The sequence below is a fragment of the Carcharodon carcharias genome, chromosome 9, assembly GCF_017639515.1.
Source record: "Carcharodon carcharias isolate sCarCar2 chromosome 9, sCarCar2.pri, whole genome shotgun sequence".
NCBI lineage: Eukaryota > Metazoa > Chordata > Chondrichthyes > Lamniformes > Lamnidae > Carcharodon > Carcharodon carcharias.
This window is the reverse complement of record NC_054475.1, coordinates 104,604,229-104,631,090: the sequence shown is the minus strand read 5'-3', so window position 1 is coordinate 104,631,090 and position 26,862 is coordinate 104,604,229.

The window sequence follows — 26,862 nt, the reverse complement described above, 5'->3', positions numbered from 1 at the left end:
ATGATGAACTGTGACTGAATGAAGGGGCTTGCAGATGTTCATGAATTACCCGCATCTAGGTTTTACAGACCCTACCCCTTCTCCTTTCGGAAGAAATACCAACTCCTCTCTTGACACAATCCAATTACTAAACCATCTAGGCATGCCTTTTGGTAACTGTGTTCTTCTTATTAACTCACAGCAAGATTCTGAGAAAAATGGATCGACAGCCTCTTCTGCTTCCCCATCTTCCCATCATTCTGACAACAACCAGCAAGAAAAACATGACAGAAGCAGCCCAGAATCTGAGAAAGCAGGTTCGTGGGGAGAGACAGTGTTGCGTAGAATGCATTACTAATTAGAACATCATGCTGCCAAATAGCAACAATATTTTTAAGGATAAAGGAATTACTTTTGCTTTTGTTATTTTATTCTCAGCTCTCGGCTTCCTATTCCAAGCACTGTCCTTAGCTATAGTTCAGAACAGTTTAGCTTTCATATTAAAACAACAGACTGAGGAATATTATTCAAGCACATTAAGCATTCATTCATTAACATCACCAACAATATTTTCAAATCCCTATTATATTAAAAGTTATATTATGTTATATTAAAAGTTTACCAAAAATAGATGCAAATGGAAAAATGATAAGGAAACCATTTGATTATAATTAACTGCAAATGTTTTATTTCTGAAACATAGGAACAGGAGTTGGCCATTCAGCCCCTCGAGCTTGTTCCACCATTTACTTAGATAGTGGCTAATCAGCACTTCAACTTCATTGACTCACATTTTTCTCAGGATCCCCGATGTCCTTACTTAGCAAAAATCTATTAATTTCAAGTCTGAAAATTTGCATTTGACTCAGAATTCCAAATCTTTTGAGGAAAGAGTTCCTGATTTCCACTATTCTTTGTGCTTCTTGATTTCACTTCTAAACTCAAAATATATAAGATTATGTCCCCTTGTACTAGATATTTTTTCCCACCAGAGAAGAGTTTATCTGTGTCTACCCTATTGAATCTCTATATAATTTTAAAGACTTCAGTTAGATCACTCCTCAGCCTTCTAAAGTCAAGGGTATACTAACCACATCTTTTGTAACCTGTCCTCGTCATTTAACCCATTAAGTCCTGGTATGATTATGGTGTATCTGGCCTGTACCTCCTCCAAGGCCAAGATATCTTTCCTGAGGTTCAATACCCAGAACATAACTCAGTACTTCAAATGAGGTCTAACCAAGCCTCTATACAACTTAAGCATCAATTCTTCACCTTTGTATTCCAACTCCTTGAAGATGAGGGCCAACATCCGTATGCCTTTTTGGCTGGTTTTTGTACCTGTGCATGAGATTTAAGTGATCTGTGCACCTGGACACCCAAAGCCCTTTGCTCCTCCATAGCTCCTAGCCTTTCACCATTAAGAGGATATTCTAATTTGCCTTTCTCAGATTCAAAGTGGATAATCTCACACTTCCCCAAACTGTACTCCATCTGCCATACTTCAGCCAGTTCAGTCAGTCTGTGGCCATTTGTAAGTTACTATTCCCATCTATATTACTTGTACACCTGGATATAACTCTCTAATTATTCACCCACGTCATTGATATACATGGTGACAAGATGAGGCCACAGTACAATCCTGGGGCAAACATCTTTTGGCACATCTACCAAACAGAAAATGTTCCCTGTGTTCCTCACTCCCTGTCTCCTACCTCCCAACTTTTTTGACCCATGTTGCAAGGCTACCTCCAAGTCCAAGCACTTTCTTTTTTTCTAAATCTCTTGTGCAGAACCTTATCAAATACCTTCTGGAAATCCATACGGACAAGACACTCCCTTATCCACCATCTTAGCAACCTCCTCAGAAAAATTCAAGTAGATTTGAAGGAAGGAAGATAAAATGATGTGAAATGAGCACTTGTCTAAGGTTTTTAATTTCTGTACGTGCTTTGTGTCAGATTAAGATGGACATTAGGGCTGATTTGATCTAATGGCAGAAAAAGGGCCTGCCCATTCTTTTTGATACAAGGGTGCTACGATTTTAAGGACTGGATGACATGCTACAGTTTGGGGAGGGTGGGACATTGCTCGAATCACATACTCATTCAGTCAACAGAGCCTGAGAGGGGTGCAGGGGAGAGGGGATCCCTGGAGAGGCCTCAGGCCAGCCGGGAATGATAACTTTTATCCATGTGCCCTGCTCGTTCTGGGTCCACCAACAAAACAACATTAGCATTCTCTGTGTTGTTTTGTGAGTGGTCTCCAGCCCTTTCTTCAAGCTCTTCTCTAAGCCTAAGTTTCTTACTCACTGAAACTCTTATTGCCCAGAATTATCCGAATTGTAGATTGGAGTGCAGACCTTGCATCATGTTTTACTTCAGCTTCCTAGTCTATGTGACTTCGGCAAAGAAGCTGATAGCTTTAACCACTGTGTTGTTCAATTTTTCACAAAAGCATCAGACAGCCCTGGTATATCCCAAGATATGGTGCTGCACCTAGAGGATGTAATGGAACAACTTAGAAACTCGTTTCCTTCCCCCAGAGGTAAGTCCTTCCACTCTGCTTAAAATTGCATAGTGAATGCAGGGCATGTACTAAATTATGAATGAGCAGCTCCCTAGATTGCTACCTAATAAGTGATTGAGCTATTCAAATATCCTAAGTTTAATCATCAGTATATGCCAGTCAGGGAACCACAATGAGCCTCAAAATTACCTGGATTAGTGTAGGTGGAAATCAGTCAGGTTTTGCCTTGCTGGCTGATATGCAAACACCTCTGGTAGTAGTCTTACATCTGTAGATACCAGGTGCAGATGAGGTCAGGGTCTTTCATGATGGCCCAACATTCAAAGAGCCTTCCAACCTCTTGAAAACAATTGATCGTCCATGGGTAAATGGACCATGGGTATGCTGACAAATATGCACGCCCTAATTTTAAATCCAAGTAGATATCGAGATCAGTTAGAAACTCGGGCACTGCTCCAGAAATGGGGCCTGGGCAATGTTCATTGGAGGCTGACTGCCCACCCATTCCCAATTGGAAGGAACAGAAAATGGTGCAGCCCAGAGTCCACTTGCTAACAGAAGGTGGGCAATGCTTCTCACATCCAGGCTGTGTCACATCCATTTGTAAAGGGCCACAGTGCTTTGGGCTGGTATCCTTTTCTCCTGCTTAATAGGGCAAGTTTAATTCAGACGGTGGAGTTTCTCACAATGTAATTGGAAGCGATTTTCTGGATTTAGCTTTTCGTTCAGTTTATTATCTTCAGTCTCTCAATACAATTGTCTCTCAGATGAACCCCTTCAAGACCTAAAAAATCCAAGTTAATTTTAAATTGATAAATTGTTGTCTCAGTGACGACTCATCTCTTCTCACCACCCATTTAATGCTCGCACTCTTCTCCACCCCACCCCCCCACCCACTGGGCACTTCTCACCCATTGTGTTGGCATTTTTCACCTCCTTTCTACCCTGAGCTTACACTTTCACTTCTCAAATCCTAGTTCCTACTGCCATCTTTCACTCTCCCCTCCTCTCAGTTCTGTCTAGCTATCTCATTCCCCCATCACTACAAGAATTCTCAAGCACAGCAGCATTTCACTCTTGGAGCAACAGGAGGCTGGTGAAGGCAACAGTTCTTATTTTCACTGCCCGAGGAGATTAAAAAGTGCATACAGTTGTGTGGACTGAGTAAGTTTAGCTATGCCCCGACCCCTTGTTGATTTTGGCAGAGTCAGAGATTAGTTTGCTCAATTTTCCGAATTGATTTGACTGTTCTCTGCTTGTTGTCACATAGTGCGAATATAGGAGCTTTCCCAGCTTGTCTACTGTTTATACTATTTAGCCATGGTGTATCAGAGAAGTTTTTCCGCTCCGTCTGATAACAGCTTCTTGAATTCACCTCTGGTCTGTATCAGTGGTTGCTCATTACTCTTCGATCATTAACTTTAGTGTTGGGTTTCAAGTTCCAGTACTCTTTCCTCCAAATATTTCTGAGTTTACTCCAGTCTCTCGTTGTTACTTCAGTTTGATAAGCAATAATCTTTAGCAACTCAGACCTGCTTTTGCTATTATATTAGCCAATTGTGCCCAGTGAGAGGTGAGGGAAGAGAAAGTAATTAGAACGTAGCTGTTCAGAATATATTTGTTAATCTTTTCCTTTTATTTCTGTTTCCTACAGGTGAGCCCTCTCATTGCTTAGGAAAAGCACACGAGTGATGGAATCCATCCTTGCTGGAACCAGCTCAGCTTCGTTGATGCTCAAGTGTAAAAGCATAACCCAATACAGAGTATCACCATTTAGATTCTGTGGGTGTATAAAGAAGATACAGAGAATTTGGATTCAGTGGGACCTCAGTTATCCAGTGAACCCACTCTTTTGGGACTCCAGTTTTCCGCAATTAGTTAATTATTGCAACAAGAGCATCCAACTTTGAAGCAACCAAAGCAGAGAAACTTGTTTTCTTTTAATTAGCTGAATCTCCAAAAAGCTACTTACAGCCTGAATATAAATGTGCTTTTATGGTACATATTGCCGATCCGATAATGTTTCATAGATTAAAGTTAGAAATTGTTGAGCTGGGAACTTTTTGGTGAACTATATGGGGTAGCATGATAAGAGCTGTTGGTATGGGTAGTTGGCATCCTTCCATCTGTGAGAGATGATGGGCATGCAGCCTCAGGACTTTGGTCAGGTCAGATGAGATCATCTGCTGCAATTCTTTTGATGGCTGAACAAGCCGATTCTGGAAAGGCAAAGTCTGCCATAAGTGCCACACATGAAGTTGTCCCTTGCCGGTGGTGCAGGATGATCTCTGCTGACACCTTGTTTTCAGGGCTGGAGTCTGCTTTGGAGCTTCTGAAAGCACATGTCATCGTGCTGGCGAATTCCTGCCCACAGCTGGTGTCACCATTTGCATCAATAGTCAGCTAGAGTTTCCCACTTGACATGACTGATGTTGAGGGCTTTCATACCTCTTTTGACAGCGTCCTTGAATCAGAGCTTTGGTCACGCTGCTGGTCTCTTGACACAGGCTACCTCCCCATATAGCATATCCTTGGGGAAGTGGCTATCTTCCATCCTGTGCATATGCCCAAACCAGTGATGCCTTTCTTGCTTCATTAGCACTAGCATGCTTGCCCTAGAAAGGACAGCTTCATTGGTGACTTTATCTTTCCATGTGATGCCATGGATGCATTGTAGACACCAGAGATGGAAATTATTGAGCCTTTGTTACTTGGTAGGTATAAGTTGTCCAGGCTTCGCTGCCATACAGCAAAGTGCTGAGGATACAGGCCTTGGAGATAAGCATTTTGGTCCTGCGGGTCAGTTTGTTGTGTTTTCATACCTGTTTTGTTAGTCAGCCAAAGTTGGTGGCTGCCTTGCCAACGCATTTGCTGAACTCCTCGGCGAGAGACATGTTATCTGTCACCAATCCAAGGTAGCAGAATTTGCTGACTGCTTCGAGTGGTGTGTTGTTGAGTCTGATATGGGTAATTGGTATGAGTATTGATATAGGTAAATTAGACACTATTGTGCAGAATACAATTTGATATGTGATCAATAAAGTGTGATAGTTTTCATATTGAAGCTTGAGATCGAGATTGCTGCTTCCTAGTGATTATAGAATTAGAGTTTATTGGAGAAGCTTTCTAATTTGGTATATATGATTTGGGATTTGATCTAAGAATGCCATAGTTTTATGGATTTGGCATAGGCATAAGGATTAGTATTGCAGCTAGAGTCCAATATCTGCCATTTGATTTTTAATTTGATAGACTTTTTTTATGCTGGGAAAATATAAATAATTGAGGTAGGTTCTTGGTCAAGAGTAGGTTTAGTAAGGTGAAGCTGAAGAAGATCTTGGATGAAATGAAAAGCTTGACATTTATCAAATTAGAAAGTTTAAGCTTGTAAATTTTTCAGAATGGGTGCATTCATTTTTGAGAACTAATTTCCAAAGGATGCAATGCAAGGCATAACTGAAAAAGTGTCATATCTACATATTAAAATAGATTTCACAATCTATTGCAGAATCTTAGTGGGATCATTGATAAACTTAATCATTACTGACGGGAAGTTTCTAGAAATTTTATACCTAGTCACAAAAAATAGATATTCTTAATATTCAGGAAATATAAATAGTCATCTGGTAGTACAGAACTTGAGTATTGCTGAAAAAAGACACTTTGTCAAAGCTTTTCATCTTGCTTTTCATCAGGACAATCACAATAATACCAATGTCATGGAAAGCAACAATTTTATACTATATGAGAAGAAAGCGCTGATTGGTTGGCAAGTGGACTCTGATTGGTAGAGGCATTGCCATGGAGAATGCATCAACTAATGGTGGCTGACAGTTAACTGCTAATTGTTTGAAATTTAAACCAGGCAGCTTGATTTTGATTGATTAAGGCATTGCCCTGAGGAATGAACCAACGAACAGCTGTCACTTATTTTCAAAATCCTGATGAGTGCAAGATGAAAAGCTTTGACAAAATGTCTTTTCTCGGCAATACTCAAATTCAGGAAATAAATATTTCTCTAAGAACTGAAGATTACAATTTAGTGTCTTTAGAACGTTGCAAGATTGAAGATTAAAAGGTATTTTTGTGAGTGTTGTGAGATAGAAAAATTACAAAGTACCTTTATAATGTATATGATACAGATTAGATGAGAAAATCCCCTTGGGATTTTGTGACACAGAAGATTACAAGGTGCTTTTTCAATGTTTACGACATCAAATTAGAGGTTTTTCTACCTGTTCTAAGATTGAAGCTAAGAATGTTGTGAATTTGAAAATTAGAAAGAATGTTGCAAGAAGCAAATTAGAAGATGATGCATGCTTTGAATTGAGCACTGACAGGTGTCTTGGGGCTGTTGAAGAGCAGTGAATAAGGAAGTGTTTTTGAAATGTGTGACCAAAGATTCAAAAATGTCTTTGAGATGTGTGACAGAAGGTTCAAAGATGCCTTTAGGTTATTGTAAAACTAAAATTTAAAAATTATCTTTAAAATATTGCAGACTGCAAAATGATTTTGAAGGACATAAAATTAAGTAGTACCCTTGGAATTTGAGACAAATTAGAAGATGTCTTTGAGATGACTGAAGGTTAGAAGATGTCTTTGGGATGTGATACCAAAGATTGGAAATTGTCTTTGAGATATCGTGAAAGTGGAAGTTAAAAACTGCCTTTGTGAAGTCTGATAAAGTGAAAATGAGAAGGTGTCTTTGGAATGTTGCAAGACAATATTAAAATGTATTGTTGTGATGACTGTGAAATTGAATACCAGAAAGCCTCTCTGCAATTTTGTGAAACAGAAGATTATAAAGGAGGCTAAAAATAGAAGTTTCCTTTTGGATGTTATGCAGTTGAAGATTGGCGGGTGTCTAATGCAATGTTGAGGGACTGTTGATTAGAAGGTGATTTGGGATGATACCAGACTGACGATGAGATGGTGCTTCAAGGATGTTACAATATGAAAGAATAGCAGGTGTTTTAGAAAGGTTGTGAGACTAATAATTAGAAGGTCTTTGGAAGGTTATGAAACTGAAGATTAGGAAGTGCTTTTGGGATGATACAAGATAAGGAATTAAAATGTGCTTGGGGATGTTATGAGACTGAAGATTTGAAGGTGTTTTGGGGTGTTGCAAGACTGAAGGCTTGAAGGTGTGTTGAGATACTATAAGACTGAAGATTAAGAGGCTTCTTCAGGATATTGAGAATGAAGATTGGAAGATGTTTTGGGATGTTTTGAGACTGAAGATTTGAAGATGTTTTGGGATGTTTTAAGACTGAAGATTTGAATGTGCTTTGATGTTGTGAGACTGAAGGTTTGAAGGTGATTTGGGACACTGTGAGATTGAAGGTTCATTGGCTTCTTTGGGATATTGCGAGAATGAAGATTTGCAGATGCTTTGGGATGTTTTGTGACTGAAGATTTAAAGATGCTTTGGGATGTTGCAAGACAGAAGATCAGAGGTTGACTTCAGGATGCTATTAGAGTGAAGATGAGAAAGTATCTTTGGAATGTCACAAGACAATCGGGGTGAATTTCTTCAAAGCTATCATTATGATGGTATTGAGACTGAATATTACAAGAAGTCAAAAGGAAGATTATCAAGATGACTTTGATATAAGTATCATTGCAAGATTAAAAATTATTGTGTATCTTTGAGTATTGGCATGTCGCACAACTGCTAATCCCAAGTGATTTATATAACATATTGGAATGCCCAACATTCCACAGTTGTTGATCAGTCTTCCCTCAATGCTGTACCTATCTGTTGCTAGTTTTTTTCCGAAAAGTCCATGATCAGTTAACTCTACAGGCCCCAAGTAAAAGTACACTAAGAAAAGTCTAGAAACAATCAGTCAGAGTAATAATGGTACACAATTTGTCAAATGTATCACTCCCTGATATAATCTGAGTAGCACAATCAGTCTGAAAATATGAAATGTGACTGAAAAATAGCAACCGTTTAAGGCTCAAATTATTCAGCGATTTTGCAAATTATTTCCTTATGTCTGACTTGGGGTGCCTTTTCCCAATAAAATGCAGGAATCTGTAGAGATGTATCAGAATCAAAATAATTGCTGTTGATGAATTTTTCAAAACTGAATGGCTGAGGTTCCATATCAATGAAAATACACCTGAGGACATCATGGCTACAGTAGATATGTAAGTCACGATGTACAGAATGTGTTGATATTTTTGGAATGTCATAAATAAGAGGAATCAATTAATGTAATGATCCTTTCATTCCACATCATTGCTTTTTAATCATAATTATTCTTACTGAACATCATTAAGTGCATTCTCTGTGCACTGCAATAACCAAATTTGAAAAGTTCAGTTCATGGGATTGAAATGAAACTTCAAAATTGCAGAAAAAGCATTTAGAGAAGAAACCACTTCATAATTTGGGAAAATAACCTTCTTTAAGCAAAAGGGAAAATTGATGTAATTGTATTGAGTAGCTAATATTTCCCGTTATGGAGTAGCAAAGTAATACAATCTTTTCACACATGGAATTCCAATACAGCTCAACCAATGACATAGAAGCTGTAAGAATCCTTGAGAAAATTTCATTCCAATCTCTATTGGATGCTAGTCTACATTGCAAAACCACCCAGAATTCAACTCGGAATTGCCATAAAATATAAATCTCAAGCTCTGAAAATGGCTGCTATCAAAAATTGAATTGGCACAATGATGTAATAAAGAGCCATAATCCTAAGATTACAGTAAAATTGATTGTTGTGGCTCGGTGACCAGAGCTTTATTCTGCCTCTAATTCATGTTACATCTATCCTGAGAGTAGAAGGAACTTTATCTCATTTTGTTACACTTGACCTGGGACACCTTAGAAAGAATAGCACATTGCACCTAGTCCTTGCATCTGCCCCAGGAGTTCTTAATACCTTCAGTTAGAGGGAATTTTAATGTTCATCTATTCTGTACTATCTATAATTGAGCTTGATACTGACTGGCTGCTAAAATTGTAAAGGTGTTTCATTCTGTAACATTTATTTCCCCTCACCTTAATTAAGTCAAATTATTGTGTGATATGAATAATCATAAACATCCTGGCAATAATTCCAAAACTCAGCCAGTTAAAGAAAAGTTGCCTAATGTTTGAGATCAAGGAACTCAACATTAGATTTTCAAGGGTTCCAAGAAAATCATTACAACGTTCCATCACTGTGAAAGATATGGCAACTGGCCATCCTAGAGATCAACAAAAGCCAAAAATATTGCAATTTCAATGGCTAAACTATTTGAAGATGATATTTTGGTTATAATTATTAATTTATCCACAAATAGGGTGGGGCATGTTAAACTAATTAAAAACACTTCACATTGCCTCATCTGTTAAAGCTCATTTCAGAATTGAAAAAGCTGAATGCACCGAACCTTCAGTAGAGCAACTCAGAAGTGGCACAAAGGCAATAAGATTTTGGCCTTAAATGGTAACATTTTAATTGGCTTGAAATCAATCCAGGACCATTCGCTTCTATTCCCTACTAATATCTACTCTAGTAACCAATTAAATCCATCACTTGTAATAACGTACTTACTAATAGTTGACAACATGGAGCTACATTTTCTGCTTGTGTGCTCTCAGCTTGGAGCATCACCTGCTGGTAGTGCATTTTTTGGGAACATGTGTGCTCACAACTAAAGGAATAGATGGCAAATCATGGACTGGGCAGTTTCCAGATCTGCACTTTGTTGCATATGAACCAATTCCTCCCCTTCCAACCTTCATGTTCGATCCCTTGAGCTGAATTACTTTGCTGATAATCTGGTGCCAGAATTCAGTAATTTATTTGGGCACCATCACTTGGAATTTCCTTTGAAGGGGTGGGGGAATATTCCTAATTGTCCATTGTATCTTCCAAAGGAAGACTGGCAAAATTCCTGACAATGTTTTGTTCCTTTCCTGCTGATGCAAAATTAACACTTGTACCATCAAAGGCATTTGCCAACCAATGCAAGGATTCATATCTACAATTACTGCTACAGGCACAAGTCAACCATGCTGTCTATCCACTTTCTTGCTAGGCTTGGCTTACTTAGCTATGATTTCTTTCTGATCATTTTTTTCTTTTCAGTTGCAAGGAAACCATCTTGACAACCTTACTTTAGGATTAATATTCATTCAACATTCTATCAAGTCTGTTTTTTGAATGGGCTCTTTAGAAATTTTCTAAAATGTAAACTGGACAACAGATTCATGCTTTTAAAACCCTTTTTAACTTAGTTCTTTGATTTATGTCATGGGAACATTAGTTATTAAGTATAACAGGATGTTCAATTAATTCTTATTATCAACAAGAAACCATCAAATCTCAAGCCATGATTCCACCCCAGACCCACCTCTGTTCTGCCCCTTGTCTGAACTGCAGCCTGGTAAAAATGCAATTTATCATCTGCTGGTGCTTGTGCTGGTCAAAAATTAACATTTATAAAAATTAACATGCCTTATTTGCGTTTAGTCTAATGGCCTTTACCTGGCTGTACAGTCATTTGGGGCCTTTGTGTGTATGCCGGGAGAATGTGGGGACAACAGAGCTCTCTAAGTAAGGAAACTGTCTTTTTTATTGTTACTTTTTAAAAGAAAATTAATCTAATCAATGTACAGCTTTTAAAAACAATTATTATATAAATAAATCCTTTTTCCAAAGCACTATGAGCTTGAATGTTTACTTTTCATACTGCCTTCTCACCCCCACATGAATGGATTCTCCAACATTATTGCCATAGTTACTGTGGAAGTGTTTGCTTTGTGTAGTTTATCAGCATCAATGCAACATTCAATAGGGGGTATCTCACACAGATGAAGGATTTGTTGGGAATAATGGCAGTTGGACAGTAAAATTCATCCTGACATTGGACTTACAGTACCGTGTTAACACCAAAATGTAAAATATATAAGAAAGGCTACTTTGGATGTCTTTGCAGAATACAAAAGATTTATAAACTGTATGTAATGTTATATGCAAAACATCAATGTTTAAGAATTAACAATCCACACATGGGGACTGCAACATATAAAGATTTCAGAGAATCAAATAAATTTTCGATATTTATTCACCTGGGATATGGTTTTTAAGTTCCTTAACACATTAAAATTATTGCTTAATTTAGTTCTGGGAAAGTAGGGTAAATAACTGATATGAGATAGACTAGGGTTATTTCCATTGTAGTGGAGAAGGGACCTAATAGAATTTTCTTTAGTCATGAAGGGTTTTGATAGATTGAGTAGAGAAAGATTATTTTCTCTGGTTGACGAGTCAGTAACAATTGATCATCAATTTAAAATTGTTAGTAAAAGATTGGGGAGGTTAGATGAAATTTCTTTATTCACTGGGTTTGTTGAAGCATGGATATAACAGGAAGAAACTGAAGCAGAGACCAATGCATTTTAAAAAGAAAATTGGATAAATGTTTGAGGCAGAGGAAAATACAGGGTTATTGGGAGAGTGCAGGGTGGTTAGGATTATTTTTGGATTGGCTTAGGAAAAAGTTGACACAGGCACAATGGGTGAAATGCCCTCCTTCTGTACTGTAAACCTGTATGGTTCCTTACAGACATAAAAGGAAACAAAGCACAATTAAATTTACATCAGATTGCTGGCCTCTGATTCCCCCATCCTGCCAAGACCTCAGGCCTTCAGAAAACCAGGCCACCCCTGCACAGAGCTAGCACTCTTCAAAGGATAGGAAGCTGCTGGGAACTGATGGCTGCCAAAGGGAAATCATGCCTGACAAATCTATTAGAATTCTTTGAAGAGGTAACAAGCAGGATAGATAAAGGGAAACCAGTAGATGTTATATATTTGGATCTCTAAAAGGCACTCAATATGGTACCACAAATAAGGCTACTTAATAAGAAAAGAGCCCATGCTGTTGGGAAAAGTATATTAGCATGGATAGAGAACTGGCTAACTCTTAGACAACAGTGGGATACAGGGGGCATTTTCAGGATGGCAACTTGTAACTAATCGAGTGCCACAGGGGTCAGTGCTGGGGCCACAATTATTTACAATATATATTAATGACTTGGATCAGGGAAATGAATGTAATATTGTACTACTGCACTCCGTTCTCTCAGGTCCAACCCCAACATTGTCATCAAACCCGCTGACAAGGGTGGTGCTGTTGTTGTCTGTGGCACTGACCTCTACCTCGCGGAGGCTGACACTTCCTCCTACCTCTCCCTGGACCATGACCCCACCACTGAACATCAAGCCATTGTTTCCAGGACTGTCACTGACCTCATCTCCTCTGGAGATCTTCCTCCCACAGCTTCCAACCTGATAGTCGCCCAACCTCGGACGGCCCGCTTCTACCTCCTACCCAAAATCCACAAACAGAACTGTCCCAGTAGACCGATCGTGTCAGCCTGTTCCTGCCCCATGGAATTCATTTCTCGCTATCTTGACTTACTTCTCTCTCCCCTTGTCCAGTCCCTTCCCACCTACATCCGTGATTCCTCTGACACCTTACGTCACATCAACAATTTCCAGTTCCCTGGCCCCAACCGCTTCCTCTTCACCATGGATGTCCAATCCCTCTACACCTCCATCCCCCACCAGGATGATCTGAGGGCCCTTAGCTTCTTCCTCGAACAGAGGCCCGAACAATCCCCATCCACCACTACTCTCCTCCATCTGGCTGAACTTGTTCTTACACTGAACAATTTACTCCTCTTTGACTCCTCTCACTTCCTCCAAATAAAAGGTGTGGCTATGGGTACCCTCATGGGCCCCAGCTATGCCTGTCTCTTTATGGGGTATGTGGAACATTCCTTGTTCCAGTCCTACTCTGGCCCCCTCCCACAACTCTTTCTCCAGTACATCAATAATTACTTCGGTGCTGCTTCATGCTCTCGTCGGAACTTGGAAAAATTTTTTAATTTTGCTTCCAATCTCCACCCCTCCATCATTTTCACGTGGTCCATCTCTGACACTTCCCTTCCCTTCCTTGGCCTCTCTGTCTCAATCTCTGGTGATAGACTGTCCACCAATATCCATTACAAGCCTACCGACTCCCACAGCTACCTCGACTACAGCTCCTCACACCCCGCTTCCTGTAAGGACTCCATCCAATTCTCTCAGTTCCTTCGCCTCCGTCGCATCTGTTCTGATGATGCTACCTTCAAAAACAGTTCCTCTGACATGTCCTCCTTCTTCCTTAACTGAGGTTTTCCACCCACAGTCGTTGACAGGGCCCTCAACCGTGTCCGGCCCATTTCCCGCGCATCCGCCCTCAAGCTTTCTCTTTCTCCCAGAAACATGATAGAGTCCCCCTTTTCCTCACTTATCACCCCACCAGCCTATGCATTCAAAATCCTCCGCCATTTCCGCCAACTCCAGCATGATGCCACCACCAAACACATCTTCCCTTCACCCCCCCCACCCCCCAACCCCAGCGGCGTTCCGTAGGGATCGTTCCCCCGGGACACCTTGGCCCACTCCTCCATCACCCCCTACTCCTCAACCCCTACCTATGGCACCTCCCCATGCCCACGCAAAAAATGCAACACCTGCCCCTTCACTTCCTCTCTCCTCACCGTCTAAGGGCCCAAACACTCCTTTCAAGTGAAGCAGCATTTCACTTTCATTTCCCCCAACTTAGTCCACTGCATTTGTTGCTCCCAATGCAGTCTCCTCTACATTGGAGAGACCAAACGTAAACTGGGCAACCGCTTTGCAGAACACCTGCGGTCTGTCCGCAAGAAAGACCCAAACCTCCCTGTCGCTTGCCATTTTAACACTCCACCCTGTTCTCTTGCCCACATGTCTGTCCTTGGCTTGCTGCATTGTTCCAGTGAAGCCCAACGCAAACTGGAGGAACAGCACCTCATCTTCTGACTAGACACTTTACAGCCTTCCGGACTGAATATTGAATTCAACAACTTTAGATCTTGAACTCCCTCCTCCATTCCCATCCCCTTTCCGTTTCTTCCCCCTTCCTTTTGTTTTTTCCAATAATTTATATAAATTTTTCTTTTCCCACCTATTTCCATTATTTTTAAATCTTGTATGCCCTGCTAGTCCTTCCACCCCACCCCCACTAGAGCTGTACCTTGAGTGTCCTGCCATCCATTCTTAATTAGCACATTCGTTTATATAATAACACCACCTCCAACACTTCTTTGTTTCTTTGTCTGTGACATCTTTTGATTATCTGCTCCTATCACTGCTTGCTTGTCCCAACAACCACACCACCCCCCCCCACCCCCACTTCCCTCCCCCATCCCCACCTTAAACCAGCTTATATTTCACCCCTCTTCTAATATTCAGTCAGTTCTGCTGAAGGGTCATGAGGACACAAAACGTCAACTCTTTTCTTCTCCGCCGATGCTGCCAGACCTGCTGACTTTTTCCAGGTAATTCTGTTTTTGTTTTGTACTATTGCCAAGTTTGCGGATGATACAAAAATAGGTGGGAAGGCAAGTGGTGAGGATGACACAAAGAGCCTACAGAGGGATATAGACAGGTTAAGTGAGTGGGCCAAAATGTGGCAGATGGAATATAATGTAGGAAAATGTGAGGTTATGCACTTTGCAGGAAGAATAGAGGAGCTGAATATTATTTAAATGGAGAAAGACTGAAGAAAGCTGCTGCACAGAAGGATTTGGGGATTCTTGTGCATGAACCCCAAAAACCTAACATATAAGTTCAGCAGGTAACAGGTAAGGCAAATGGAATGTTGGCCTTTATTTCAAAGGGAATGGAGTATAAAAATAGGGAAATCTTACTGAAACTATACAAGGCACTAGTTAGACCACACCGAGAATACTGTGAACATTTTGATCCCCTTATCTAAGGAAAGATATACTGGTATTGGAGGCAGTCCAGAGAAGGTTCACTAGGTTGATCCCAGGGATGGAGATATTTTCTTATGAGGAGAGGTTGAGTTGGTTGAGTCTGTACTCATTGGAGTTTAGAAGAATGAGAGGCGACCTTATTGAAACATATGAGATCCTTAGGGGGCTTGACAGGGTAGATGCTGAGAGATTATTTCCCCTTGTGAGAGAGTCTAGGACCAGACGGCATAATCTCAGATTAATGGGCACACATTTAAAACAGAGATGAGGAGGAATTTCTTCTCTCAGAGGGTAGTCAATCTGTGGAATACTTTACCGTAGAGGCTGGGTCATTAAGTATATTCAAGGCTGAGATAGACAGATTTTTAATCAGTAAGGGAATCAAGGGTTATGGGGAAAAGGCAGGAAAATGGAGTTGAGGATTATCAGATCTCATTGAATGGCGGAGCAGACTTGATGGGCCAAATAGCCTACTTCTGCTCCTGCATCTTATGGTTTTATGGGAGCAAACATGCTGCCCCCAGATTTAGCAATGCCTCCCTCAAGCACCTACTAGACACAGTGGAGGCCCACCGCAAAATCCACTACCCCCCGTTAGGGAGAAGAACCTCATCCAAGGTGACAATTCGAGCATGGGAGGCAGTGGCAGTGGTGGTCAGCGCCAACACCCTCCAAAAGAGGACACCAAGTGCCAAAGGAGAATGAATAATCTCCTCTGTTCCGCCAGGGTAAGTCAATCTTCTCAGCACTCAACTCAGACTCTCAAACCCATCAGACATCCACAGGGATCTCACTCCTTGCCAGCTCAAGGGACAACATCACTCAGTCTCCCACACAAACCTTCATCTAGCCTGCAGATCGTGTCCTCACCCCAACCATGGCACCACTCAGCACCCACACAAGCCAGGCATCCTTCTCATCGGACTTGGCAGGCGTCCTGCTTACACTCTCTCCATCTGTATTCGTGCAGGATAAACTGGCACAGAACAAAAGGGAGAGGTCGCAGACTGGTGGACAAATACCTGACATCAGGTCATTAGAGACTTTGAAAATAGAGTCATCCAGCTGGCCAGCAAGGAGGATCCAGCATTGCAACACCCATCAGACAACCATGCTGTGAGTGATGTGTCCTGTTTCACAGGCCACTGCCATGCACTAATCCCGCCTTGTTTTTGCAGGTACACCTGGGGAGCAACCAAGGGGGCCCACAAGCCAGGTCCTCAACTGCAGTCCTGAGGATGCCACAGAAGAGGAATCTGCAGACGCCAATGTTGAAGACCTGTCACAGTGCTCACCCACACCCTCCACCAGTACAGAGACACACACCTCAGTGGGACCTAGTCCTGGAGTAGCCTTGGGGTCACAATCTGGTGAGCATATCACACTGTCTGATCCACAGCAGGCTAAGGCAGGGACTTCCCAGGTTGCCGACGCTCAGAGAACTGCTGGAGGCCAGGAATCTGCTGAGTCCTAGTCAGATGAGGAGCTTCTGGACTCAATCAAACCTCAGTTGCTGCAGCTGCAAAGTTTTATGATCCCAGCTGATGTTACTACTGGACAAGCCAGATCCCAGGGTGGAACCCGACTTGATAGATCATAACTTTTATTTTTTGTTTAGACACATGGAGAGTGGCTACTGAACAAAGTCATAGGAGTCAGCTGGTGAACATTTAACAAAGGAATAAAATATTTATTAAACAAGAAAAAATAAACTACATTATAATACTCCTTCACCCACAACTGTATCTTTACGGATATGTACAGATTTGTAAGGATAACACAAGTTACAAAAGCTATCTTATGCTCTAATGTTCACAGTAAGTACACAGTCCATGTAAACCGAAAGGTGACCTGAGGTCAGGCACACCACACTCTGAAACCAAGTGACAGATGCTACCCCAAACAGATGCTATGAATCTTCCCTCAACTCCCCCCCACTCTACCCCCCAGACGCTTGTCACACCGTAAGCCAACCAGTCTCACTGTACTCTGCCTTTCACATGAGGGTTTCCAATCTCCAATCTCAAAGACCCGCTTTGAAATCTTCTCCCAAATGATGCTTTCTCTCATACGCCTTCCACAAAGGTCCACCTCCGAGCTTTTCTGGATTGCCACATGCATTTAAGCTTCCTTCCACGCATTCTCTCTCACTGACTCGGCCATGCCAACAGAACACCACTGCTTCGCGTATCCATAGTAAAGAGTTACGAACCTTCAGTTGTCTCCTTGGATCTTCTCTCTTCTGGCTTCTCACAAGCCTATATTGCTTTAAATCTGAGTCCTGCAACTTCTCCCTTTAAGCTTGCAGCCTTTTGCTGCTCCTTGCTCTTACCTACACTTAACAGGACCTTTTCCAGGTCCCTTTCCTTGTCCTTTGACTTAACTGTCCTATTGAAACCTTTCCTGTTCCACTCACCGGTTTTGGGGACTTTCTTCTTCTGTTCTTTGGGGAAGCCTGCTTCCTGCGCAGTTCTCTCTCCTGTCCTATTTCTGCTGGCCACTGCTTCCAACTTTACTTTGGGACTTGCTTTCTGTCCCTCTCTTATGCTGCTTCTGCTGACAACTCCTTTCAATCTTGGAACACACTGACCAGCTGCACTCAAATTGAACTGAAACAACTTTTCTGTCTCTGTGAGGCCTCCTGTTGCTAGGCAACAGCGCAGACTTTTTTCTACCTTGTGTTTGTATTACCTTCCCTTTAAGAGTTGTAAAATCTCATTAGAATGCAGGCACACAAACAAAGCCTTAGACCTGCTGTCTCCATTCTACAATGAAACTAGATCCCAGGTTTCACCTTCTAACCCACAAATAGAAAAATATATATTAACCTTAAAGCTAAAACTTAAACTCAAAGCTATAGCTTTTTCCTAACATCCACAAAGACAAATACAATTTACTTAAACTATCTCTATTTCCTACCAAAAGGCAAGCTCAGCAACATCAGGAAGGGATGTCCACTGCACTCCTCAGATTGAGAAGTCTGTCCATGTTCGGGCTGAGGTGATAGCGCCGGCATGCCAACACACTGAGGTCAATACTGGTAGGATGGCAACTGCCATGGAAACCTTGTCCAGGACATCGGTCCTGCACTGCTGCAGGAGCTGCACTCCCTTTGCCGAGGCACTAGTAGGCGTCCATCAATGCCGATGTGAGGGGAGGACAGGGCCTGTTGAGCTCAGTCCAGCTGCCCCTTCCTCTCAACGAGTCAGCCAGGGACCCTTTGGTACCACAAGGGAGGAGGATCAGCAGATGCACACTCCTGCGCCACCCACCTAGGTGACTCCATGAGTGACCAGCCCATCTGAATTCCCTCTTCCTGTGACCTCAGCAACTCCAGCTCCACGGGCTCAGGATGGTGGCACTGCCACTGACACAGCAGGAACCCGAAAGCAGGCCAGGGCCCTCCAGGTCTCAGTCCTCCAGAGGCCCGCCAAGGTCATCACAGACAGCAGGGCATAGCAGTCAGCAGGCCAACTCCACCTTTGCTGTGTATGTCAGGGGAGAACCAAGACATAGTGGCAAGGTTAGGAAGATCAAGAAGATGTAACTCTTTCGAGTACAAACCCGTTTCCATCTGTTTCAGAAGAAGTTACATTGTTTCATAGTTTGCCATTGTGAGATTTGAACTCTTGATCTTGGGGTTACAAACCCAGTACCATAACCACTTGGCCATTTCGGCCAAGCTCATACAAATCAGTGTTTGTAACTCTTTCAAGTACAAACCCGTTTCCATCTGTTTCAGATGAAGTTACATTGTTTCATAGTTTGCCATTGTGAGATTTGAACTCTTGATCTTGGGGTTACAAACCCAGTACCATAACCACTTGGCTATTTAGGCCAAGCCCCATCAAGAAGATGTAACTCTTTCAAGTACAAACCCGTTTCCATCTGTTTCAGATGAAGTTACATTGTTTCATAGTTTGCCATTGTGAGATTTGAACTCTTGATCTTGGGGTTACAAACCCAGTACCATAACCACTTGGCTATTTAGGCCAAGCCCCATCAAGAAGATGTAACTCTTTTGAGTACAAACCCGTTTCCATCTGTTTCAGATGAAGTTACATTGTTTCATAGTTTGCCATTGTGAGATTTGAACTCTTGATCTTGGGGTTACAAACCCAGTACCATAACCACTTGGCTATTTAGGCCAAGCCCCATCAAGAAGATGTAACTCTTTCAAGTACAAACCCGTTTCCATCTGTTTCAGATGAAGTTACATTGTTTCATAGTTTGCCATTGTGAGATTTGAACTCTTGATCTTGGGGTTACAAACCCAGTACCATAACCACTTGGCTATTTAGGCCAAGCTTATAAGCATCAGTTGTAACTCTTTCGAGTACAAACTTGTTTCCATCTGTTTTTCAGATGAAGTTACATTGTTTCATAGTTTACCAGTGTGAGATTTGAACTCTTGATCTTGGGGTTACAAACCCAGTACCATAACCACTTGGCTATTTAGGCCAAGCCCCGTCAAGAAGATGTAACTCTTTCAAGTACAAACCCGTTTCCATCTGTTTCAGATGAAGTTACATTGTTTCATAGCTTGCCATTGTGAGATTTGAACTCTTGATCTTGGGGTTACAAACCCAGTACCATAACCACTTGGCTATTTAGGCCAAGCCCCATCAAGAAGATGTAGTTGCATAACATGGGCACGGGTGTTAATCACTTGTTCTTAATGTTGACCATTGTAAATACACTCCCAAAAAATGTCTCCTTGGGCAGAATTTTCTGCCTGTCAGGTGGGCGGGCCCAACCCAATCTCTTGCGGGCGGGAACCTGATCCCTGCCAGAGAAGAGGGCCCTGCCACTATTTTACGAGGGTGGGCCAATTAAGGCCTGCCCAGCGTGATGTCCGGCGGGGAAGTGCTATGCGCTTCCTGTGTGGGTGGGGGGTGGGATTCCCCAAAAGCGAGACCGTGCTCTTTTGAGAATGCGCACATCTCCTTGAGGCTAAGTGCTGCCTCAGGGAGATCGCTGACAGTTCTAAAAACATTAAAAATAAAAAAAATCTTTAACATGTTCCTGTCATGTGACAATGTCACATGAGATGAGACATGTTCATAATCTACACTAAAACTTTATTAAGTTTTTTAAATCCCTACATGAAACCTCATCCCACCGCTGGATGTGTGCTTTCATAACTTAGAGGTGGGACTACCCCCCATCTCATCACCATTCCTGACAGCTGAAGGGAATAGGTGATGAAGCCTGCCAAATTATCAAGTGCTGTTAAAATTCATGTGGCTGCTCTATCTCAGCAGTGTCTCCATGTTATGAGCCTCTTCACAGAGTGTATGTGCACTGCCCTCAGCCAGACAGGTGTTAGACATTCCCAGATTCAATGTGAAGACCTCAGGAGTGTCCTCACTGCATCTTGTCATCATCCTCCTGGAATCTTGTGGCAATGAGGGCCTCACAACTATAACTGCCTCATCTGGCCAGTGCAATGGCTTCATCGTCTGCACCCTTGCCTCCCAGGGCCTCATCACCCTCATCCCCTTCGACACCCTCCTCATCAGAGAAGACGTGCAGCTCTTGCATCTCCTCATCACCCTGGTCCTCCCCTCTTTGCATCACCAGTTTATGCAGCGCACAGCAAGCCACTATGATGTGTGACACCCTCTGGGAAGTGTATTGGAATGCCCCGCCAGGTCTGTCCATACACCAGATCCTCATTTTCAGGATTCCTATGGCGTGCTCAACAAAACTCCAGGTTGCAGCATAAGCCTCTTATACCTTCTCTCACCTGAAATCTGAGGCCACCGCACGAGAGTCATCAGACACATCATTTGTGCATAGCCCTTTTCCCTGAGGAGCCAACTCTGCATCCTGTGTAGTCCCTGAGAGATGTCAGGGATCTGAGGCCTGCTGAGAATGCATGAGTTGTGTATGCTTCGGGGTATCTTTCACAAACCTGCATGAGAGAGAGGAAGACTTTGTGGTTCACAACTGACTGCTTGTTGCCAGGAAGATTTAAGAGACACATAAATGCAGTCGATGGCACCCTGCACCTGTGGAAAACTGGAAATCTCAGCAAGTCCCAGCACTCTTACTTCCTGGCTCACCTGATCTCTGTCGAAATTGATAAAGTTGTGTCCCTTGGCAATAAGGGTGTCAGTGACCTCCTAGATGCACTAGTGTATGGAGGCTTGAGAAATCCCACAGAAGTCCTCAGTGGAGCCCTGGAAGGAGCCACCGCCATATAAATTGAACGCAGTGGTAACTTTAACTACCACAGGCAGTGGATGCCCTCAGAGTCCCTATGGTGCCAAATCCTGCAGAAGGTGGCATATGTGCAAGAGCAGTTCCCTTGATGTGCTTAGGTGTTGGCGACACTGGTTATCACTCATCTGCAGGTAGCACATGCGCCGTCTATAGACCCTTGGTCCAGTGAGGCGCCTACGAATGACAGCTCTCTGGGGCTCATCCTCTGCGTGCGGAGGAAGCCATGCCATCCCTTGGTCTTCAGGGTTCTGTTCTTCCCTTTGTCAAGTCAGGCACCTCAGTCACATTCTTCCCCTTCTTCTGTCCTGCCTATAAGCAATGAGGCAAACAGCGAGATCACCAGGCTTCATGTTCCTGATGGTCTCCTCACTGCAATGTCTAAGATAGAGACACAAGGGTCCGCAATTGTCTCCTAAGGACCACACTTGGTCAGGTCATACCCTGTGGCTGCATCTCAAGGCCCCTTAACACATGCTGAAGAGTCCAGGCTACCACATGGATGCCCAGTGTTTAGTGCACATGTTGGCTCACCCACACCCAGCACCGCCCCACACCACATAACTGAGAGGCAGCAGCTTCAGCCACTCGACTGCATCCTGAACTCTCACCTCAGGCGCAGGCATTTTCCTAACCTGGACTCCGAGGCTTCATGGTTTGCTTGGGCCATGATGTTGATGTTTCAATTTCTACTTAAACTTAATGCAAAGGATTAGGAGTGCACCCCCCCCCCTCCCCCACCCCCCCCTTGAGCATTCCATGGCCACCTTTCCCAAGGGGATCCTCAGGCTTGCCCAGTCACCCAATGGTTCTGCAGCACCATAGCACTCATTCAGTTTTGGAGTCGGCACACGAGGGGTTAACAATAGAGGAGCATTCATTGGCAAGCTCCGGAATTAATGCTGCTTGAGTTGGCACAATTGTTTCATTAGCTTAACTCCAAGCACTTCAATTGAACTCAAGCTAAATGGTCTCAGCTGTGGAAGAGTGCTCATCTTTGACATGCTTTGGCCTTTGCCATTTGGCTGTTGGCCATTTCCTTCCCTGACCCGTTCCCCCCCCCCAACCTGCCATGTGTTTGTATTTAAACTTCAGTCTGTACTGCCATGACCCCCTCTTGCTTTGTAGTCCTTACCCCAAGGTTCCCTTCTCCCGGCATAGTTGCCCTTGCCCTGAGGTTCCCTTCCCTCCTACACTGTCGCCCTTGCGCCGGCACCACAAGTCAGCCATGAAGAAGCCACTGTGGAGACTCGCCTGTGACCAACCCCACCCCACCCCCGAATCCACAGAGCCACTTCCTTGCACCAGGATCATCATGAGCACTGAGCAAAGTTGCGTGCACTCACCTCTGAGTTCACCTAGAAGTTCAGGTCTTCAGGTGCACGCCTTTTAAAGGCAGTTGGAAATCAGGCCATTGTAAAATTATGCGAGCATGGGATTTAAATTTGCCATTTGGGCTGATTCCGGCATGTGGCCACAATCAGCAGGATTTTCTGCACCTGCCCATCGCTGGGATCTTCTGGTCCCACAGCAAGTCAATGGACTTGTAGCTGAGGCGCTGCCTCACCCACGGCTAGTCCCACCTGCAACAGGGCAGGAAAATCCCGGCCAATAATGAGATATATGTGCATTCAAATTAATTTCCCAACATTTCAACATCAGGAAACGTGGCCCACCATTGGCAGGTTGGGGGGAGGGAACAATCGCTTCTAAGATTCACGTCTCCGGGAAATGCATCTAGGGCCTTCTCGTGAGATTCTCCGATCTCGCCACCGAGTACGCCCGTCACGATCGAGTGCAGAAAATCCCAGCCATACTCTAATTGACAAAATGGACACGCCACCGTTGTGCAAATAAGTCTTCATTATTTAATTGGCTAAGCCTCAGACTGACTCCATCAGATTAGCTGCAAAATTTCCACCATCCACCATCTTCCCATTGTGATCGGTCATCCAAAGATCAATTTCTAAGCCATTAGAGGAAGTTTGCATGTTTTACCTGTTTAATGTCCTTTAGTCCTTACAGGATAAAAGGTGCTTTTCAGAAGCACTGTACCAATTATCCAAACAAACTTGGCTTGCTGACATCATAACTCACAGTGCCTCTTGGGAAAAAGCTTGAGTGATTTCACTGCATTAACAGATTAGTTTTATTGAGAGCACTTACAGGCATATCAAATGTAAACGTGTCTTCTGTGAGCTGCTCAAATATTCGCTGGCCTTCTGCTCCAAGACAAATGCACAAGTATTGCCTTCTTGTGGATTACTGCTACATCTGGACTGTCTATCCCACAGTGAGCAAGTAGTCTTTGAACCCCAAATCCATTGATCCCACAGTGCTGATGGATAGTGAGCAAGGAGTCTTAATCTTTTAAAATCTTTTTGTAAAATTTTGATTTTGTTTGTAGTTAGTATTTAACTGAAATCCAAAGTTTAAATTCTAAAGCTCCCAGCCTCAAGCTGGATTTTAAAAGAGGTCTCCACCAGATGAATGGTTGGGCTTAATTCATTGGTAAGTAAGACCTGGTAAGTATTCCTACTTTCCAGCCGTTAAAGTAAAAATTGGTCTTTATTTTAGATTAAGTAGCGTTTAAAGTATAAGAAGTAGGTCACTAGTATATATTTAATATTCCTTAAACTAGGAGAAGTAAAAGTAAAGGGAGTAATTTAAAGTAAAATCATGGCAGAGTAGCTCGGCCATGTGGAATACTCTTCCTGTGCGATGTGGAAATCGGAGACACTTCCAGTGTCCAGGGCGACTGCGTGTGCAGGAAGTGTCTTCAGCTGCAGTTGCACAAAATCCATGTTTCGGAACTGGAGCTGTGGCTGGGGTCACTGTGGAGCAGCTGCAAGGCTGAGAGCTTCGTGGACAGCACATACAGTGAGGTGGTCACACCACAGGTAAAGCGTTCACAGGCAGAAAGGGAATGTTTGACTGCCAGACAGAGTAAAAACATTAGGCGGGTTGCGCAGGAGACCCCTGGTCTCCCTCTCCCTCTCTAATGAATTTTCCATTTTGGATACTGCTGGGGGAAATGGTTTCTCAGGGGAATGCAGCAAGAGCCAAGTCCATGGCACCTTGAGTGGCTCAGCTGCACAGTGTGGGGGGAGAAAAGAGAGCAATAAGGATAGGGGATTCAATCATAAGGGGAACAGATAGATGTTTCTGCGGTCACAGGTGTAACACCAGGATGGTATGTTGCCTCCCTGGTGCCAGGTCACTGAGTGAAGGAGGACGGTGAACAGCCAGAGGTCGTGGTCCATGTTGGTACCAATAACATAAGTAAAAAGAGGGATGAAGTCCTGAAAGCAGAATATAGGGAGCTGGGAAATAGATTTAAAAAGCAGGATCTCAAATTTCAGGATTACTCCCAGTGCCGTGTGCTAGCGAGATTGGGAATAGGAGAATAGATCAGATGAATGTGTGGCTGGAGGAAGGAATTTAGATTCCTGAGGCATTGGGACCGATTCTGGGAAAGCTGGGATCTGTACAAGCTGGACCGGTTGCACCCCAGCAGGACCAGGACCAATATCCCCGCAGGGGTTTTCACTAGAACTGTGAGGGAGGGTTTAAACTAGAGTAGCAGGGGAGTGGGAACCTGAGCGGGGAGATACAAAAGAGAGAAACAAAGATAGAAATGATAGACAGAAAAGTGGAAGGCAAAGGAAACAAAGGCTAGCAACAGATAGGGCCATAGTACAAAAAAAAGTTACATAAAATAAACCTTCAAAAAGACAAGTCTAAAGGCACTGTATCTAAATGCATGGAACACTCGTAACATGGTAGATGATTAACAGCACAAATAGATGTAAATGTGTATGATATGATTGTGATTATGGAGACATGGCTGCAGGGTGACCAAGACTGTGAACTGAATGTCTAAAGGTATTCAAAATTTATTTAGGAAGGACAGGCAAAAAGGAAAAGAAGGTGGGGTGGCATTTAGTTCAGGATGAAATCAGTGCAATAAGGTGAAAGGACATTGACTCAGAAAATCTAGATGTAAAATCAGTCTGGATGGACCTAGGGAGCAACAAGGGGCGGAAAACATTAGTGGGAGTTGCCTATAGGTCTCCAAACAGTAGCGGTAAGGAAAGGGACGGCATTAAACAGAAATCAGAGATGCATGTAACAAGGGTGCTGTAATAATCATGGGTGACTTTAATCTACATATAGACTGGGCAAACCAAATTAGCTGTCAGTACGTTGAGGAGCCAATAGGGAACAGGCTATCCTAGATTTGGTATTGTTCAGTGAGAAAAGGTTCATTAATAATCTTGTTGTGCAAGGTCCTTTGGGGAAGAGTGACGATAACATGATAGAATTCTTCATTGGGATGTAAAGTGAAGTAGTCCAATTTGAAACCACGTTCCTAAATCTAAACAAAGAAAACCAGGGTCCTAAATCTAAACAAAGAAAACTACAAAGGTATGAGGGGTGAGTTGGCTACAATAGATTGGGGAATTTCATTAAAAAGCATAATGGTGGATAGGCAATGGCTAATATTTAAGGAACGAATGCAAGCATTGCAACAATTATACATTCCTTTCTGGTGCAAAAATAGAACAGGAGAAGCAGCCCAACCATGGCTAACAAAAGGAATTAAGGATAGTGTCAGACCCAAACACAAGTCATATAAAGTTGCTAGAAAAAGTAGCAAGCCTGAGGATTGGGAGCAGTTTGTAATTCAACAAAGGAGGACCAGGAGATTGATTAAGAGGGGACAAAAGAGCATGAGAGTAAACTTAAAGAAACATAAAAGCAGACTGTAAAAGCTTCTATAATTACGTAAAAAATTTAAAAAAAGAATTAGTGAGGACACATGGGCCAGGATATTCCCCTCAGCGATTTGAGGATGGGGCCCGCTTGCCGAGGGGAAAATGACATCAGGAGGAATCCCCGACATCATCCCAGGCAATTTAAGTTTTTAGGAAGGTGGGCAGACAGCTGCCAATTGAGGCCATTTACTGGCTAATTAAGATAATTAAATACCTGCCCGTCCAACCTTAAGGCTGGTGGGCAGGCCAGGAGCCCCAGTTGGCTCCAGATTATTCATGAAACTTCATCCATTGGCGGGATGAAGTTTCATGTCCATTTTTTAAAAATGTAATAAATTTTAACTGTTTATCATTAACATGTCCCATCTCGTGTGCCATTGTCACATGAGGGGAACATGTTAATAATATTAATATTTTTCTATTTTTAGACTTTACTTACCTGTCAGTAATCTCCCTGAGACAGGACTTCGCCTCAGGGAGCAGTGCGCTCTTTCGTGCACATGCACAAAACAGCGCACTTTGACAGATGGGGAT